Source organism: Atractosteus spatula, chromosome 16 (genome assembly GCF_055471065.1).
Source record: "Atractosteus spatula isolate fAtrSpa1 chromosome 16, fAtrSpa1.hap1, whole genome shotgun sequence".
Classification (NCBI taxonomy): Eukaryota; Metazoa; Chordata; class Actinopteri; order Semionotiformes; family Lepisosteidae; genus Atractosteus; species Atractosteus spatula.
This window is the reverse complement of record NC_142721.1, coordinates 7,525,001-7,543,271: the sequence shown is the minus strand read 5'-3', so window position 1 is coordinate 7,543,271 and position 18,271 is coordinate 7,525,001.

Sequence of the window (18,271 nt, the reverse complement as noted above, 5' to 3'; positions counted from 1 at the left end):
TTTCTCCTCATGAAGAAATATTAGCCATGGCATAAGGCAGCATTTTGTTATTCTTTGTTGTTGCATTCACAGAGTGATAGCAACCGTTCTTTGGAGCTTGACCATAGGGGGCTTAAAAGATCTCATGTTTATCATACTGAGCTTATTCTAGTATTACATGATCTTAGGATGTATTCAATGCATTTTACATCTTGCATGCAGTTCATAGCTTTTACCACATCCACCGTGGCAAAAAGAAATCTCTATACAGCCACATTTTCAGGGGCGACCTTCCTCCTGAAGATCTGAGATGACCTGGGTGATGAGAGATGGAAAGTGGCCAGGCCAGTGTGACGCCTCCAAGGAGTGGTGGACACTCTAATACAATTAGGGAGCTCCTACTAGGCATATGTTTGCACAACTATTGTCTGGGTTTTGTTTGTGGAAAAAATGGCAGCGCTATCGTGCTGTGTCTTGAAACTGCCAAAGTGATCATCAACGTAAGTACTGCAAGACGGAGCCAGAGAGCCAGAATACGTATCAAGCAACACCAAAGCCAGATGGATAAACCACTGAAAGTCCATTATGTGCTGGGAGGAAAAAAAAGCAATCTATGGTTACATATGGTCCTTACTGTGAAGTGTCCGGTGTCTCTAGAAATTACATTGCTTTCACTGTGATTTATTTCTGCTACTCCTACAGTCTTTGGAATCTTCAGGCTCCTTGAAAGAGTGTAAAAGCAGTGAGAGAGATTCCTCTATAAGCAGGAGAAAATTTATTTGGGATAATGCCGGATTTAATAAATTAGAACCCCACTAACATAAAAAAAGGAAAAAAAATATTTTCCATATATTGGGAGGTGGTGGCAGTGGGGGTGGAGGGTGATGAGAGACTCTGTTGTAGACCCCCCTGCAGCTTACCCTTAATAGAAGCAGCATCAGCAGAAGGTATTCTCTTTGCAGATAAAAAGCCCTTTTACCCATAATCAACATATAATGCATCATTTTTGTAGATAACAAGAGAAGAATTAATTCAAATTATTTTAAGTTTTTGTTAATTGCTTTTCATGCCTGAAGCTGCTCAATGCAGCTGCTCATGGCTTGAAACTCATTAAGTTACTGGAGAGTTTACATTAGACTGTATTAACTATATCCTAATTCATGTACTTATCTCAAACTCTAAAGTAATGGTTTATGAAGCATTCAGGTCTTTATCTGTATGTACACCTCCAATGTGATCATAAGGCTAAATGATATTTCCACTAACACTCATCCTTTAAATTAAAAAAAGCAGTAGGCGTGCATTCCTGTGGACAATCTAATATCCCAAATCCCAATGGGGCATTTACAGGGGCTTTATAACTCTAATTATCTTACACAATTACAGTATATCAACTTTTAGTAGCCCATTGTACTTTTGTAATATATCATACAGACAGGTGCTTCAACCATGGAATGTTTGTCTCGCACTAGATGGAAAAGAAACAAAAGTTCAGTAAGATGCAATATCCTTCCCCTCAGTGATTATAAAGACTGCATATTGAATTTTTAATAGAGTGGCAGTAGGAGCATTAGAGCAGATCTGCACTTGTAATGCAGTTACAACAAGTCGGCGTGGCTTGACCAAGCTTCAGTTATCACATTAGACGCTACAGCACTAGTTTCTGTCTGAACGACAAGAGCTGATTTTTTTTTTTTGGGGGGGGGGGGGAAGTATTCCCACTTCTAAACACTAAGGCTATCAATGTGAAAAATGATTCAGTCAAAGTATGAAAATCCTGGTCATACTTTGTTTTTCAATGCAATTACAGCAAGCTACAACAACCTAGGGATTTGACACATCTGTGATGAAGCCAGTACAAAGTATCCCCTGTGATAATCTAGGTACAGCAAAGCTACATTCTGCCACAATGAGAAAACTGTGGTAGCATTGTGTCAGTTTCCCCACGTCAGTTTCTCATCTCAGAGCATACAGCCATAGGGGTGCATGAAATTTTATACACTCAATGTCTAGTTTTACCATTTTTAGATCCTATTAAGGAAGCCAATTCTCAGATACTGCAATTGAATGTGAAAACTTTTCTTTCACTTGCTTTGGATGTCTCTAGTCCGTTCATGCAAATGACACTAAGAAACCCCCTTGTAATGCCCTTGAGCCACTTTTGCACTGCTGTACTGTACATCCAAAGCCAGCTCTGGTCACAGGCCACGAGAAAACCCCTAACAACCGCACTCCATGACATGTGTTACTCTTTTGGGATTTATTAACCTCAAAATGAAAACATTATGAACCATTCTAACAAAGACAAAAAGGATAAAGGTGATTGTAAAGGGTCTTCCCACAGCACCAGTGCACTGTATTCTGAAAACCAAAAAGAACTAAACACAAGCTATATGGGTGAGACCGGGACATTCTTCTAACATATCAGTAAGCCTCCTGTAAGAAGAGCAACTCACAGTCAGAGTCTGCAGGAGTCTAAGCTCTTGGAAAAGCCATTAATATTCTGCAAAGAATGTGCAAATAGCAGAAACAAGTGAAAGTGCTGAGAGAACACACTTCTGGTATTTAGAACCAGCGATGGAACAAATTTGGTCAGATTGGTGAAGTGCCCAAAGGGAGAGAGGAGATGTTCCACAAAAAACCAATCCCAAGCTTGGGTGAGCCTGGGATTGTTGGAAACACTCCAATCTGAGCTCAAACGGCCCTGTACAGTGCTCAATGTCAGAAAGAGCCTGTTAAATAAGCTTCAAATAATGACTAAGAGAAGGCAACAAGAAGGAAGCAAAACCGCTGAAGCACTTCTCCTTTATTTTGATTTTAATGCGTTTTGTTTTCAAAAGCTTTCAGATTCCTGTTTAGACTTATCAAGGCAGATTCATGGGACCGCCCATTTAGCAAACATGAAGCCTGGAAAAAAATAATGAAGGGCTGAAGTATCTGTCATGGAACTGAATGTTCAAAGTGCTTTTTTAAAAACATGTCACTCAATTCCATATTCATTAGCACTTCAAGAAGCTTGTACCACATTACGTAGCCAATTGGAAGGCATCTTAAATAATAAAAACATAATGGTGTCCTCAAAACAGCCTCTCCCCCAAAGATTTCCAACCATTTTATCATCCCTGTGTCGTCTTTAGGTAATGGGAAGGAGTTTCAAGCACGAACTTTCAGTAACCCCTGAATTCATTTTATAAGAACGACTGGAAGCAGATTCAGCTCTATAAAATCATTAAATTCCTGGGTTGTGCCACATGCCTCTGGCTTTTAAAAAATGCATTTTTAAGCATTGATAAGCCAGGAAAAAAAATCTTTCCATATAAAGTGAAACTGGAAGCATGCAAATTATTTAGCTGCACGTCATGGATATTTCATAAGCTTCAAAAAAATGTTATACCACTGTGGTCCTCTTAAAACATCTCAGGTTGAACTGCTGTTATATTGTAATTAGTGCTTCTACAATTACCATCGCTAATTATAATGAAAAAATACAGTGGGGGTGGCAGGGTGGAGCAATTTTTAGCATTCTTGCCTCACAGCACAGGGATCCGTGATTCAATTCCTGGGGCACTTCTGTATCTGCATGGAGCCTGAATGGTCTCCTTGCATTTGTTTGAGTTTCCTCCAGGTGCTCTGGACATACTGGTAGGTTAAATGGGTTTCTAGGAAATTGTGTGTTCATTGGCCCTGGAGTGAGTGTCCGTGAGATTGACATGCAACGGACTGGCGTCCCATCCAGGGTGTATCCTGCATGGTGCCCGTTGCGTGCTAGGATAGGCTCTGACTTCCCCACTCCTATATTTGGAAAAATCTGTTGGAAAATAGATGGGATGGATGTATTGTACAATGGGAGAAATAAAAGCCCATAATCACAGAACATGACAACGGGTACTTTTTTATTTTACTTTAAGATTTCATTGTCATTTTTTCCACAAAGTGAACTTGGGGATGATGCTGCCATCTTAAATTGGGGATCTATAAAGAGCAGCAGATTGATGTCTTTCTAAAACACTAGACAGAACTGAGATCAAGCAGCTTTGCTTTATACCAGAGATCCTGTCACAGAGTAAAGACATGCAACCTAATACCGAATACACATTGTTAAGCACATTGCTTGTGGTGATTGTTTCTCCCTGAAGTCTATTGTACAGATGATAATCATTCAGAAACAACACATTTTGGCTTGTTAAATTGCATAAAAACAGGCCACAATCCAATCCCAAAAAATAATAGGTTTGCCTTCATATTTGTCAGCTTATTGCAGAGCTATTTTGCCTAGACAAATTCTCCCTTCCTGCATGATATCCACTGCTAAGTCTACATGCATGCTGCATAAACTAATGTTAGGTTTATATCTTGCTCTGGTACAGTACATCTTTCCCAGGTTAAGTATAGTGGCCGTGATTCTCTCTAAATCTGAATGTTCCCTTTCAGGTTTACAAAGACTTTACTGGAAAGCTCTGCAACACATTCCCAGAAAGATACTGTGACATTCAGACCAGATACAGGCAAATGCTGATGTACAAAGAAAAATAAATAATGTGTTAAAAATAATGTAGGTCAGCTTCTTCTGTCACTGGGCCTTTCAACAGGCCTAATTCTGTTTTGCTAAGATAGATGGAAAAGGTAAATCAAGGCAGCTGAGTAGAGAACCCTTATGAGAGAACATTAAGGGTGGTCTGAATAAACTGTCACAAGAGCGTAGTGAAAGAAAAGTTTGATCATATGTGGTCTGCAATCTAGCAGACATTCCTAAAAGCAAATGGGTCTAAGTGTGGCATTGTTCAAATGCTTTTAGGATGACAAGCTGACAGAGGGTTATTTGTCATCTTTACTTTATAAGGAGAATCAACAATGCAACAAGTAAAAGAGCATTCCTATACCATTCACCTTAAAAAAAGAAATTTGGCAGAAAAGTGTCACTTAAATCATTAAGATGCTGACTGCAGTTGGAATTATACAAGATAAAAAAGGCTTGAGAGGTCTCACAAAAACCTTTTTTTGTGCAATCTTGAACACCTCCATTTCTGTGTATTAGGTTAAAAAATGTTGCAGTGAGGCAATGAGCTAGAGGGAGGTGACCAAAGATGCCTACATGCAATAGTTTAGCCACATCAAAATTGACTAATTTCAAGTCGCTGGCAAGATACTCAGACCAGAGGATGCTCATCAGCCTCAAGCAGCTGTTGGACACAAAACCAAAACCCAGCCATCTAAATAAAATACAGACAAAAAAACATTCCACTATTTCAAACAGTATTGCATTGTGCATTGTCAATGCTTATTTAGGGAAAAAAGCAAAAGGCAGGTTATATCACGGTGACAAAAATGAATCTGAATGAAGTTACCCAGAGTCTACACAACATGAAATTCAAAGTTAGATACAGTACATGACAACCAAACAGACTCGATGGGCAGCATGGCCTGCTCTCCTGTGTATCCTTTCTTACAAGAAATGTTCTTATAACAAAATGCAAAATCTGCAAATGAACAAAGTGAGGCTAATAAATGTTTACCTTCTGAAATGTCTCCCAATCGTTTTACAGAACACTAAAATGAAGCTCCAAGGAACTCCCAACTTCTGTCTTCCATTCAGTGCTTTAAGCACTCTGCTTTACCCACTGTTTAGATTCCCGGAAGGTTGGTTTAGCTGTAGGAAGTCAATCTACTCTGGCCCTCAAAGCTCCTTTCCACCTATCCCCCCGTGAGCCAATGTTCTCTCCATAACATGCAAAGGAAGTTTTTTTTCTTAAGGTCTCTAGGAGGTAAAGCACAAAAAAGATTTCATATAGTTCATTGCCATTTGTACATGTATTTGTTTGTTTGCTGAGGGGATTGTATTTCCTATGGGGTTTTTTTTACAATACAGAAAATACTGCAAGCCTGTGCAATGATCAAGTTTAGCCCAAAAACAAGAAACATCAAAATATTAGAGATGTTTGAGAAAATGTTAATTAACATACACATAGTATATATCATTTGCATTTACTGTATGTGGTGCTGACCATATTTAGGTTGGCCTCATACACATCAGATGTCATTATATTGCTGTAGCATATAGATGGGAAACCAAATCAATGCATTGCACAATGTCTATCAATTATTGTTTTAATAAGATTAGCTCTGTCCTTGTGGTTGTGCAGTGGTTCCCATCACAAGACAATCTCATTTATCATGATTCCGTTGTTAGTCCTGTAGTTGCTACACATACAGTATAGGTATATAAAAAAGTGTTACTTGCTGCGCTGTACTGTACATGAAGTAGTTGACACACCTTTTTCCTGTTCCACTGATGTCAATTTTGGACCATTATGTAAGATTATCATTAGTTTTTGGGTGATTTGCTTCCGAATTGTATTCTTTCTTCAATAGATGACCTTCAGAAACCTCTCATAGAACGTTTTGTGATATTTTTTTTCTGTGAAATCAGAAGATAATTAGGGGAGATAACATATACCCACAGAACGTAGAATGTGCCATTTTAAACATAAAATCTTTACAATGTCAGACTTCTTTTTTACCAATATGCACCAGAGAAACCACCTACCTACTGAAGTTAAAAATAAATAAAACATACAGTACTTGTGGGATGGGAGCTGACTCTCTCTAAGGTGCTTACATCTGCTCTAGGTTTGAATCGACCCAAGTTTAATAGTTCATCTGAACAACCATGAACAGCCATTAAAAATAATCCACTTGGACAGAAAAACAGTTGACAGGTCCAATCTTGGTGACAGATATCATTATAAGCTATAAAAATATGATACCTGCAGTTTAAAGTTATATCACCTTACCTTTTATTGTGCTAGTGTGTAGCCCATCTGGTGGCTTGATATTAAAATCACACTATTATTGTTTTAGCAGAGATTGTCAGCATTTTGCTTAAAGGGCCATTCTGAGCTAAGACCGATAAAAGATACAAAATATATACATGAAATAGTAGATAATACACCGCATCATTAAAAAGTGATCTAAAAACAGAACTAGCTGACCAGACCTGCTTTGACTCTGACACATTTAAATAGAAGCACGGGGATCAGATTATTTTTCTCAGAATAATAGACCGTGTCTATCTTTGAATCTATTTGATATACTCGTATGCGTTTATTAGTTGCCAAACACTCGACTGCCACTCTATTGCCTAAGCCCTCAAAAGTCCTTGAAACGAGGAGCTGTTAAAAAACATACTTTAAGTTTCGTCATCGCTGCGGTTCAGATGACAATTACGGCAGTCCAGGTTTAATCGTAGCATCGGGCAGTTCATTTTCTCAATGTCAACATGAAGCACTGTCAAAAATGAATTCCTTTTTCTTTCTGCTGATAAGCTGGCTCCAGTGCACCAGGCTCATTCAGAAGTAAAAACTCTCCTTCACAAGGCAGCGACTTGCATGTTTTCTTATTTTTTTTTCCCTCTTTTCTGAAAGCCACCCAAGAAGAGATTAATCATGAAGGGGAAACTCAACTTCACCCTCTAGCTGCAGGTCACAGTTCTTATTTTTTATGGAATTGGCTTTCGGAAAGCAGAAGGCCTGCCTGGGGGCAGGGACCTGATATGAGAGGAATTTGAGAATGAAGCAGAGGGGATTGATTAGCCTACTTCATATCCCACACTCCATAAGCACACTCCAGCCGCAATCTAACACACCGCTGAGCTGAATAGACAAGAGAAATTGGATTCCTTCCTAATATTTAACCTTCAAGTCAGCTCTAACAGCTGTTGATGTGTTGCTCTCCCAGGTAGTTACAGACTGACTCCTTTTTTCCATAAGAAAGAATATTCTATGCCAGTTCTATATGTTATTCAATTACAACGAACGAAAGGGGTTAAAAGCCATAGAGCACAACACTGGGGCACCTGTATTTCAGCAGCTAACTAAAGGGCATCCAAATTTGATACTTCCCACATCCATCTCATGTTAACTCACCTACTTCTGACAGGGATTAATGTCAGCAGAATTAGTCAAATGAACAGCTACCATGGTGATAATTACTACTATTTTTAAGTACATATGCTTGAGACGTCATGGGATAGAGCAAATAACCTTGCAACTGCTTGATCTATCAAGTTTCATTGACAGAGGCTATAAAGAAAGACATTTCTTATTGTTTCTTGATTCTAAAGAATTGGTATCATTTCCAACATGAATTCTAACATGTAAGTTTTAGTGTTTTTTAAGGCAATCAAATCTCTTACAGAAAGCTCCCATGCAGGCAATATTTTCAAGAACAAAAAACCTTTTTTCATGGAGTGGGTTTCATGAAACAGTCAGCTGCTTTTCGACAAGGCCTCCAATGAAAAAAACATTTTCAAAATTCAAAACATGGTCTGGACTGATGTTTAGAATAAAAGTCAGTGAAGGTGAAATATACATACTTTTCCACTGTTTAAGCTGTTCATATAATAATAATTAAAAAAATAATAATAATAATAAAGTGATTTAGCCTTGAAGTAACAGGACAGGCCAAATGGACTTCAGTCGATTGGGACATTTCTTCATTGGTTTCTTTATGGATAAAAAGCTTCAGCACATACATTGTACAGCACACTACATTGTTTAGTTTTATTTGTATGGTTGCCATTTACTGTAGTAATAATATATGAAATACAGTACATAAAAAATCCATATGTAAGGAAGATACCTCATTTAAAGACCAAAAGAACAGTTTGTTCCTATTTCCATAATTCCAAGGCAACACGCCTTCTACAAACCTAGCCTTCAGTGAGGGAAGTAATTATGCTTTTTTTTCTGAACTCATTAGGTTCAGCAGTTTATTCAAAGTAAATTGTTTCATTTTAATTGCCAAAATATTGAAAGTTTAATGATAATTTAATGCTTAGAACTGCAGAATATTTAAATTGATTCATTAGAGCAGCAACACGTTTTACATTAGCACCTTTTTAAGTTTTTAGTCCATTATTGCAGCAGAGCCTACAGATCACAAGGCGAAACTTCACTCAAGCTCAGACTGGAAACATAGTAACAGTAAACTATAGCACCCTTCATACTCAAGGTTCAAGACCTTCACACACAGCTGAAAAAAGGGACCTACAAATATTAAAACGCAAACATTTAATAGATGACAAAAAGAAAAAAAAAACAATCAAACGATTAGAAAACAAAACATTTGAAACATTGTAAACTATTATTAAAAAAACAGAAATCTAATGAAAAAAATGAGTCTTCAATTCTGAACTCCACAGCGACAGAGCCTTAATTCAAAAATAGACTTTTCCTTCCTTTGTGAACCTCATCCTCATCCATAAGAATACCACAAAGGCTGCTATCACCCAACATCAAAGCATGCCAAGGCTGATAGTTAAAGTTCGAATTAATTTACCAATTTAGTTGCCTGACATGGGTGGCACAGTGGCACAGTGGTTGGTATTGCCGCCTTGTAGTGCTGGGACCCTAGCTTCAATTCCGGACCTGGGGAACAGTATCTGCGTGCAGTTTGTAGGTTTTGCCTGCGTACATGTGGGTTTCCTCCAGATGCTCTGGTTTCCTCCCACAGTCCAAAAACAGGTTAACTGGCCACTGGTACTAGGTGTGAGTGTGAGTGTGTCCGTGCGTCTGCCCTGCGATAGGCTGGCGTTCTGTCCAGGGAGTATTCTGCCGTCACAAGCTCCTGTCACGTACCAGGATAGGCTCTGGCTCCCTTACGACCCTGAACCAGATGAAGTGGTTAGAAAATAGAACGTCGGATTCGCCTGGCACTTTAGGACATTGGCAGCCATGAATATTGCTGGGTAATTTACTGGACCAACTGGGTGATGTATCATGTTCAATGTACAACAGCAGCGTCTCACCTTACAAGTAACTGGACACTGCAGCTCCACACTGCTGTTCACATACTGTACACCAATCCCATTCCATTTACTACTGTAAATACAAACAATAGTGTTTTAAAACCAGTATCTTACTGGACGTTATTGCAGTAAGGTCTAGTAAGGACCTTGTGACTGAATTTCGTATAGGTTGGAGTTGTGATAAAGCTTGACTTACAGTATAAATCCAGCATAAAGAGCGCTGCAGCAGACCAATCCGCATTAAATACATTCATAGACAACTTCCTCGGCACCAGATAAAGAAACAAAGACAGAATTTGGACTATTTCTTAAATGATATAAGTATACTTACATAAGAATTTAAAATTGTGACTCTAAACTTAGATTAGACTCAAAAATAACACCCAGATTTCTCACTTTGAATTTTAAATTAGACATAGTCACTTCAGTAAACTTCAATCACATTGTTGGTGAGAACAATGCTTTCTATCTTATCAAATTTGGTGTTCAGCTGCAGAAAATTGCCACACATCCAAATTTTAATGTTAGTAATACACTTAGGTAAGACTGGTGTTGTGATTAGGATCTATAGAGATGCAGAAGTGGTTATAATCAGAAAACCTATAAAAATTAAAACCTTACAAATGATAAGATCTTGAATATACTGTATAAAGGGGATAAAACCGGCCCAAGAATGAACCCCTGAGGGACAATACAAGCAATATTTTATACTTCTGATCTTGACTCCCTGTGTGAAACAAAGTCCTTTCTGTTTGAAGTGTAGGATCTAAACAAGTTTAAAATATTGTATTACATGCCAGAGTCAGCCATCCCATAGGAATGTCAATTTAGATCGGTTGATTTACTGCATCAAAAGCACTACTAAGGTGCAAGAGATATAAAGTAAATAAGTTTTAAATCTGCAATCATAAATGTATTGCTCATCAGGGAACAAGTTTATGTTGTCTTGTATCTGATCTGTATATTGTATAGTATTTTTAATTGCGTAATGTGAATATGGTATACATTTTCAACAAACTATGTTTAGCATGGTCTATTTTTTAGATTAATTTGTCTTTGTTTTACAAACTATATATATGGAAGTGTGTGAAAGCAATTCAATAAAGTACTTTGGTACAAGTCTATATTTAGATGAAGATTATAATCCATTAGATCTCTGCTTTTATCTTATTTTCCTTGTAATTTAATTGATATTCACAATTAATCAGGGCCCGTTATTCTTTCTTAATGTGGTTATGTGTAATTTATAGAAGTGATTTACAAGAGGAGTTTGCATTATCTCTGTTTTCATATTTCTTAATTCCTTGGAGGTTTTAGAGTATATTGGATACATTCTGTGCCATCATCTGCTTCACCTTAGGTTGTAGCTAATACAGACCAAGCTGATCAGCAGGAAACGTAATAGGGGAAACAAATTATTGTTGCACACCCGTTGGGAAAGAGCAGGTTGCATTTTAAATTACATAATATTACAGCAGAAATCACAGAGTCATGTTCATAGTTACATGGGTCCTGACTCACTTACATTGAACCCTGAATGTTAGAACACTGAATAGATTTAGCTTGAGATTGACTTATTTTTTAGATGTAAATGTGAAATTAAAAGAAAAATGACTAGAACTAAGACATATGAGAAGGACTATAAGTAAAGAAAGACTTCACAGCAATAAAGAACCAAGCTCAAACCAACATTTTTTTTAACACCTCAAGAAATGTCGTCTGATTTGTCTATGAACAAATATCATCCTTATAAGCAAACTGCAGCAAGACTGCTGGTTTTCAAAAGCACACTTTAATTGGAAGAAATAACTAATTCTGCTGTTCCCTAAAGAAATGCTTTCATCTTATAAATAGTGTCTGGAAAGTTTTTAAATAACACAGTATTCAAGATGATGAGACATTTTTGTCAGTCCCAGGGGTTCTCAGTGCAAAGCTTTATGGTACTGAATGGATAAGCAAGGAATCCAAAACATGTTTTCCACTGCTTTGTACCTTCCCCACAAATCTGCTTGTATATATTAGCTATATTAGTATATATTAGCTATATTATAATCCATCTTAAAATAAAAGCATTCAAAAACATTAATGACCTTTTCACTATGATGTTAATTTATAATCTGGGACACCCAGAATACATAGTATAGTATACATAGAATACATAGTGTTCATAGTTCACTGATGGTGATACCCAGACTAAAATGTTAACTTTTTGAAATTGGAATACCGATAAATTGGATAGACACACTAAGACTTTCACATCAAAACTTTTTGACTGTACCATTAAAAACACAAGCAAGGATATAAGTTTGAAGAGGTCATTTGGACCACCTTGTTCACTGGGTTGATAGTAGCTAATTGATCCAATGAACTTGTCCAGACAATTATTATTGAGGTATTGCAGGCGCTCTGCTTCAACAGCATGGCTGCGCAGTTTTTTTCCAGACCCTCAAAACCTTTTGTGTAAAGACATGCTTCTTGATTTCAAACTTAAATGCATTCTTTCTTCGTTTCAACTTGGATCTTTTTTTATTCCTCACAGCTGTCCTTGAAATATTTTTCAGGGTTTCCTCCATTTATACCTCTGGATTTAAAATTCCTGGTTCAGCCTCCACCATTGTCTCATCTAAGTCTACAGACATTCAGCTCTTGAAGGCTGAACTGTATTCATTCTTGCTCATCTTTCTGCCTCTGTACTGTAGTTGCTTCTAGTTGTGTTTGCCATGTTTATGTCTGTGTCCTTTATTTTTTTCTGGATTTTTGGAAAATTGTCTTTTTTGCCAGGTTAGCGTTACATTCATTCATATGCTGCAGCTGATCATTTTTCATGTAAACCAACTAAATGTAAAAATTAGTGATAGAAAATGAAACAAAACAGTTAAAACACTACTACAATTTTTTGTCACTAAATGAACAATTGAACTGTTCTAGTGCATTTTGCCTTCTGTAGCAAAATGTTGTCTTCAAAGCTTGCAAAATCGTGGGATCTTCTAGTTATTCCAAAGACAATCCAGAAATGTTCATGTGGCCACACCCTTTATTTGCTGTAACACATAATGCCCTCATTTATTTTCTCTACTGAAACCTCCATATGAATAGATTTTTTTCAAAACCTCCTTTTTTCTTTTCTAATTAAATATAATATCCCAGCTCTTAAAGCCAGTTTCATTCAAATATACAATCTAATTTTTCATTTACTTTCGTACGATATACGACATCAACTCAATAATTTATTAAATTACTTTTCCCATTTATTTCCTTCTATCTATAATTGATCTCTTCAGTTTAAATTCTGTTGTTCCTCTTATTCAGTCTGACTCCAGCGTAGCTGCGTGACATCATTGTGAAGCTAGCAGCACCTATTTAAAGCCCCATGCTATAGGAACACCCCTATGCTGCTGTCTGCTTTATGCCCCTGTTTTACCACCAGCTTGGGTGGACAGCTGACAGCTGAAATTCCTCTGCAAAAATGTGCCCTCTTTCTTGATTTGAGAACACTACATCTGGACTCCAAATATCACTGATCATGCCGTAAAGAAATACTGTTCTGGCTTCAGAAAGGATGTAATTATCATCAAGGATCTGTACGCTTCACCAGCTTGGCTGAACCACAAGCCCATCACATCTCAAAACAGATTGTGAGTGGATTTCTTAGTGAAATAAGGACCACAAGATGAACAGCATCCTCCTTCAAGCAATCATATGAATCTTAATTTGCACGGAACACATTCCTACAGTTGATGAAGTTCAATGTTTATTTGGCAACATGATTTAATTTTAAAAAGAGAGGAAACCATTTATTGATGTAATTTAAAAAAATATTAACAGAATCTTTTAACTGTTTATTCATACATTTTGCAGCTAAATGATGCTTTACTGCCTCTCTTATGTCCTGAGAATTGTTTAAAATCCCACTGTAAGACCTCATATTGCAGTAAAGAAATGTAATCAGAGAAATTTAGAGTCAGAATTATGAGCAGGGATTGCTTGTTATACAGCTGAAAACATTAAATAGTGTATTACATTATTTGCAATTCAAACACAGATTATATAATTAGAATTTCAAATAAAAAATACTGTAATTTTCACTTAAAAACAAAAGGACAATTTCACTCTCGATATGCTGCGATTGTTTGCATTTAATGAAGAAGCACTGACTTTATGTCTACTAGAATACTTGAACTTGTATACATAACCTACAGTCCCCTATGTACTGTACATACCGTAGCTACACTTAATTGCCTATACAAATAAATTACTTGCTAGGATTACATCAAAATACCTTGTTGTGTTTTCACTGAATCCAGATCAAGGAAAATATCCTTACTAAGGCTTCAGGAAGGACAATTGTTCTGAAAGTACCACTGTTTAGAGGAAGATACATTGATTTGTAAGCTGTAGTTTGAACAGGGGATGATAAAGATCACTTGAAACTGATTTCAATTTTTCAGATGTTTTTTTTTTTCATTTGGTGTAATGCCACAAAGATACTTATTAATACAATGTAAATGCAGCATTTGAGCTCCATTTGTGATCTGGAGACTATCAAATTCCACATTTAAAAAAGAAAATTAATATTTATAAGGTGTTTAGGGTTAATGCACAAAGTTAGGGTTAAATAAAGTTTTTCAGCAGATTATCCCAAGAGTGCAGTTTTTATGGTGGGATTTTGCATTGTTAATGTGGAGACTAATTGCCTCTACAATTCCATGTGCACACACCTTCACCTAAAGACTCTTAACACAAAGCAAGCATAAGAACAAAAGAGAAAAAAATCATTAATAAGCTTATTTTTTAACAGGAGTAACGGTGATGAGAATTAAGCTCTGTCCTGTTCTAAGAGATCCTCTCATTCATTTGAACAGTACTTTCCTGCATAGCAGCTGTGTGGAAGAAGGAATTACAATAAGACTCTAAGCCTAGCAGAGAAAAAAAAACTAAACAGTCTGCACAAATTGGAGCATAATTAAATGCTTACAAAATTCTGTGCTTAGCTCATTTTAAAATCAAGTGCTTCTTTGAAGCAATTTCCTTTCTTTAATTACAATTTCCTGTCTAGTTTGACATTTACAATGCAATCTTCTGGGACGTGTTTGTGATTTATTATTCTTGCTTCTATCACGATGTCAGTCTGCAGAAATGAGTTTATAAAATAAGAGCTCAAATTATTATGGCCTTTGACCAATAAAGCTGGCTCATAATTTCAGGCCTGCAAAAAGATTAACATTTTTGACAACCAAATATAAAGAGATCAGTAGAGAAAAGTGATTGTTTCAATTTTCTGAAATAAAGTGCATTTTTAATACGGAAAAAATGGAAGTGTTTATAGCATTGAAATTAAAGGGAGATTAAAAGATCTTTTCGGGGGAAAAACCAATTTTAACATGAACAACTTTTTGTCGGTTTCCAAGGTTTTCACTAGCTTTCTGAGCAAGACCTTTCACACTACAGCTGCTGGCTATACATGGTGAATATTCATGGCCTTCACCGAAATAATCTTAGTTTGACTTGACAATAGTACGTTGTCACGGGGATTCGGACGGCTGGCATGCTGAGGACTTATTCTTTACTCCAAAACCAGAAACCATCCTTTCCATCAAATGGAAAAACAACAGAAGGCTATGATGATTCAAAATGTCTTTTTTTTTTGCCCTGGGCACAATCTCATTAAGACAAATATACTGTATATGGTTCAAGCTGAAGCCAAGACGAGAACACAATAACAGAAGAAAGGTTACAAATGAGCGGAGGACATTCAGCATGTCCAGCCGGTTTCGCTGCTAGTAGTTAACTGATCTGAGAACATAATGCTTTATCTGAAACTTAGCCCCTTTACAACCACAGCATGGGATTCAGTGTAAACCCTGAGTCAAGGAAGGAAAGATAGCCATATCCACCTCTTAGTCTTTAGTCTATCAGCATTCACCCTCAAATGGATGTCTCTAGTTTAGACCTTAAAGAGTGGATTCTCTAGAGCCAGTGTCCTAAATGGCTCATCGAAGTGTGACTCCTCTAAGAGGATGTTCAGGTTAAGTCTTAAGAACAAGGATGGGAGAGATTTGTTGAACCAACTCTACCTCTGAATTCCTTTGTGCTGAGCAGGGAAAATTGACCAGGATTTGGAACCACAGTTTTGCCTGTCAAATACTGCGAGACAAGGTGGCAAATAATAGAGAGACAGTATGCTATGATGAGGTCTGCTAGGTGAAAAAGACTGGATTTACCATTCTTCAGAAGATAAAAATCACAGAGAATTGGTACTCAGCCTGATCCATCCACCCAGGAGTGTACTAATCCTTAACTACCTTTAATTACCTGCACAAGTGAGATTAAAGAGAACGGTTGAAAGTCTCCATGAGCTCTGTCCAGTCAGATGGGCACTTGCAGCACATACTGGTCACAGTCTAATAGCCCAATCATGTCATAATTTTCATACCATTTCAGATGTAATTCAGATTCAGAAATCTTGAAAACAAATTCTTAATGGCTGTCAGAAAATAGTAAAGTCACACTGATTTGGAAAGAAAAAAGTCACTTACAGAGGAATATTTTTTGACTGAAAGGCACAGATACAGTATCTTAACAAAAAAAGCTGAGATGAGCTTGTTTAATATGGATTTACTGTTCTTTCACTTTCTTTTGTACAGCAATAGAGAATCATATTAACATGAAAATAAAGTTAAATAAATGAACAAGCTAAAGCTCACAATGTTTTAAAACATAGTCCTTAGAATCCTGCGCCTCAATTGTAGCAATGCAGAACACTCACTGACCTTTATGCAATCCTTCAACAAAAACAAGACAATCAACTTTATACTACGAATACTAATACTTAAGTATTAGAGCTGCTACATAACTGTATACACAATGTCTGTCCCTGTACATGAAATACTTAGTATACAGAGACTTTCACCATGTGTCCAATACTTAAAGCAATGCAAGGAATCAGTGATGTGTTCTTTATCCATTGAGTCATGTACAGTTGAAATTGCTATTCTAAGTTACTGAAACTTTTTTTCTCTATATTAATTGGTGATTTTTCTTCTATTCGTATATGTTCAATTGACCTAATAGGATGTCATTCTGTATTGCTGTCAGCAATCCAAATGTTCCTCAGTGGGTTGGACTGCAGTGCAGCTTGGAATCCATCAAGATTTTCAGAATCGTATCAATATTCTCCATTTACCCATTTGTGCAAAGCTGAGTACATCATCAATTAATTGAAAGAGGCCAAGTTCAACATCTGTATGAGAAAGTTGAAAAATATTGGATACTGGTCTAATGGAAAGCAGAAGGTTCATTAAGTCAATGGAACCTCTAATCAAAGTGGAGACCTCAAGCAGTGTTGACAGTAGTTTCAAGCATACAACTGTGAACATTCTTCCTCTTGTCTGCAAAATGAAATATAGTTACACTTACAGTAATTACAATGTGTATGAAGGTGTTGTAAATACTGCAGGAAACAAAACATGGTAAGCATGAATGCATTTTCAAATTCAGGACCACATTGTGTATCCTTTCTGTTCAGTAGGGAACATATTTCTTTGTCACTTGTCTGCAATAGTTACATCTTATATCAAATTAAGTTATTTAATATTATACTGTATCTTGTCTGTTATGGTGACTGTCATGCATGTTTTGTGTATTTGAAACCTAATCCTGGTGTCCTGGTCCTGTAGAATCTTTGTGTCAAGAGGCTTTCTAGGTCTCCTTAAAGCACCAGATCCTGAAGAGCCAAGAAGCAGCTCTTCATCCAGCTGAGCTTATTAATGTACAATCAAGGCAATAATGAGCTGTTTCAAGTCATTTCAAGTCCAGCTGGACTGAAAACCTTCAGACCCATCAGCCCTGACATTGCGGATCCCAGCTCTAATGGAACTGCACTACCTACTGCACCATCTATGATGACCGTTTCTTTCATCAGGTGGTGCCATCCATAATGTTTACTGTATATGGCTCCCTTTCCTTCTGCGTGTATTTTCATTTTAAAAAAAAAGTATTGCTCCCAAAGAAATTCCACAACATGTCAAACTTAATTAAATTGTGTCCTCAAATTTTATACATGCCCAAATGTGAGTTTCATCACAAAGATAAACCTCTATTTGATCTTTATATGTCCTCTGATCACATGATGTAGTTAGCACTAAGCTTTTTTTTTCCTGCAAGGAAACTAATCAGTGGATGTTACTGTTGTCCCCAGGGGGATGGGCTTTAGCCTCATTGATCTTTAGTTGACTTCACCGTGCATGTTCAGAACCGCATTGGATCACACCGAGACTGCATTCCAACCCAGTTCATGTCCGACATAGGGGTCCCGGCTTTGCTGCACACTTAAAAAAGGAATCCCTCAATTCTACGGCTCTCCTCACTCACAATACAAAGTGTCACGTGAGAAGAGAAGTGAACTACCAGAGATTCCATCATTGTAAATGCTGAACTAATTAATGAATGATCAAAAGAGAAATTGATTCCACATGACGCAAGTGAGCT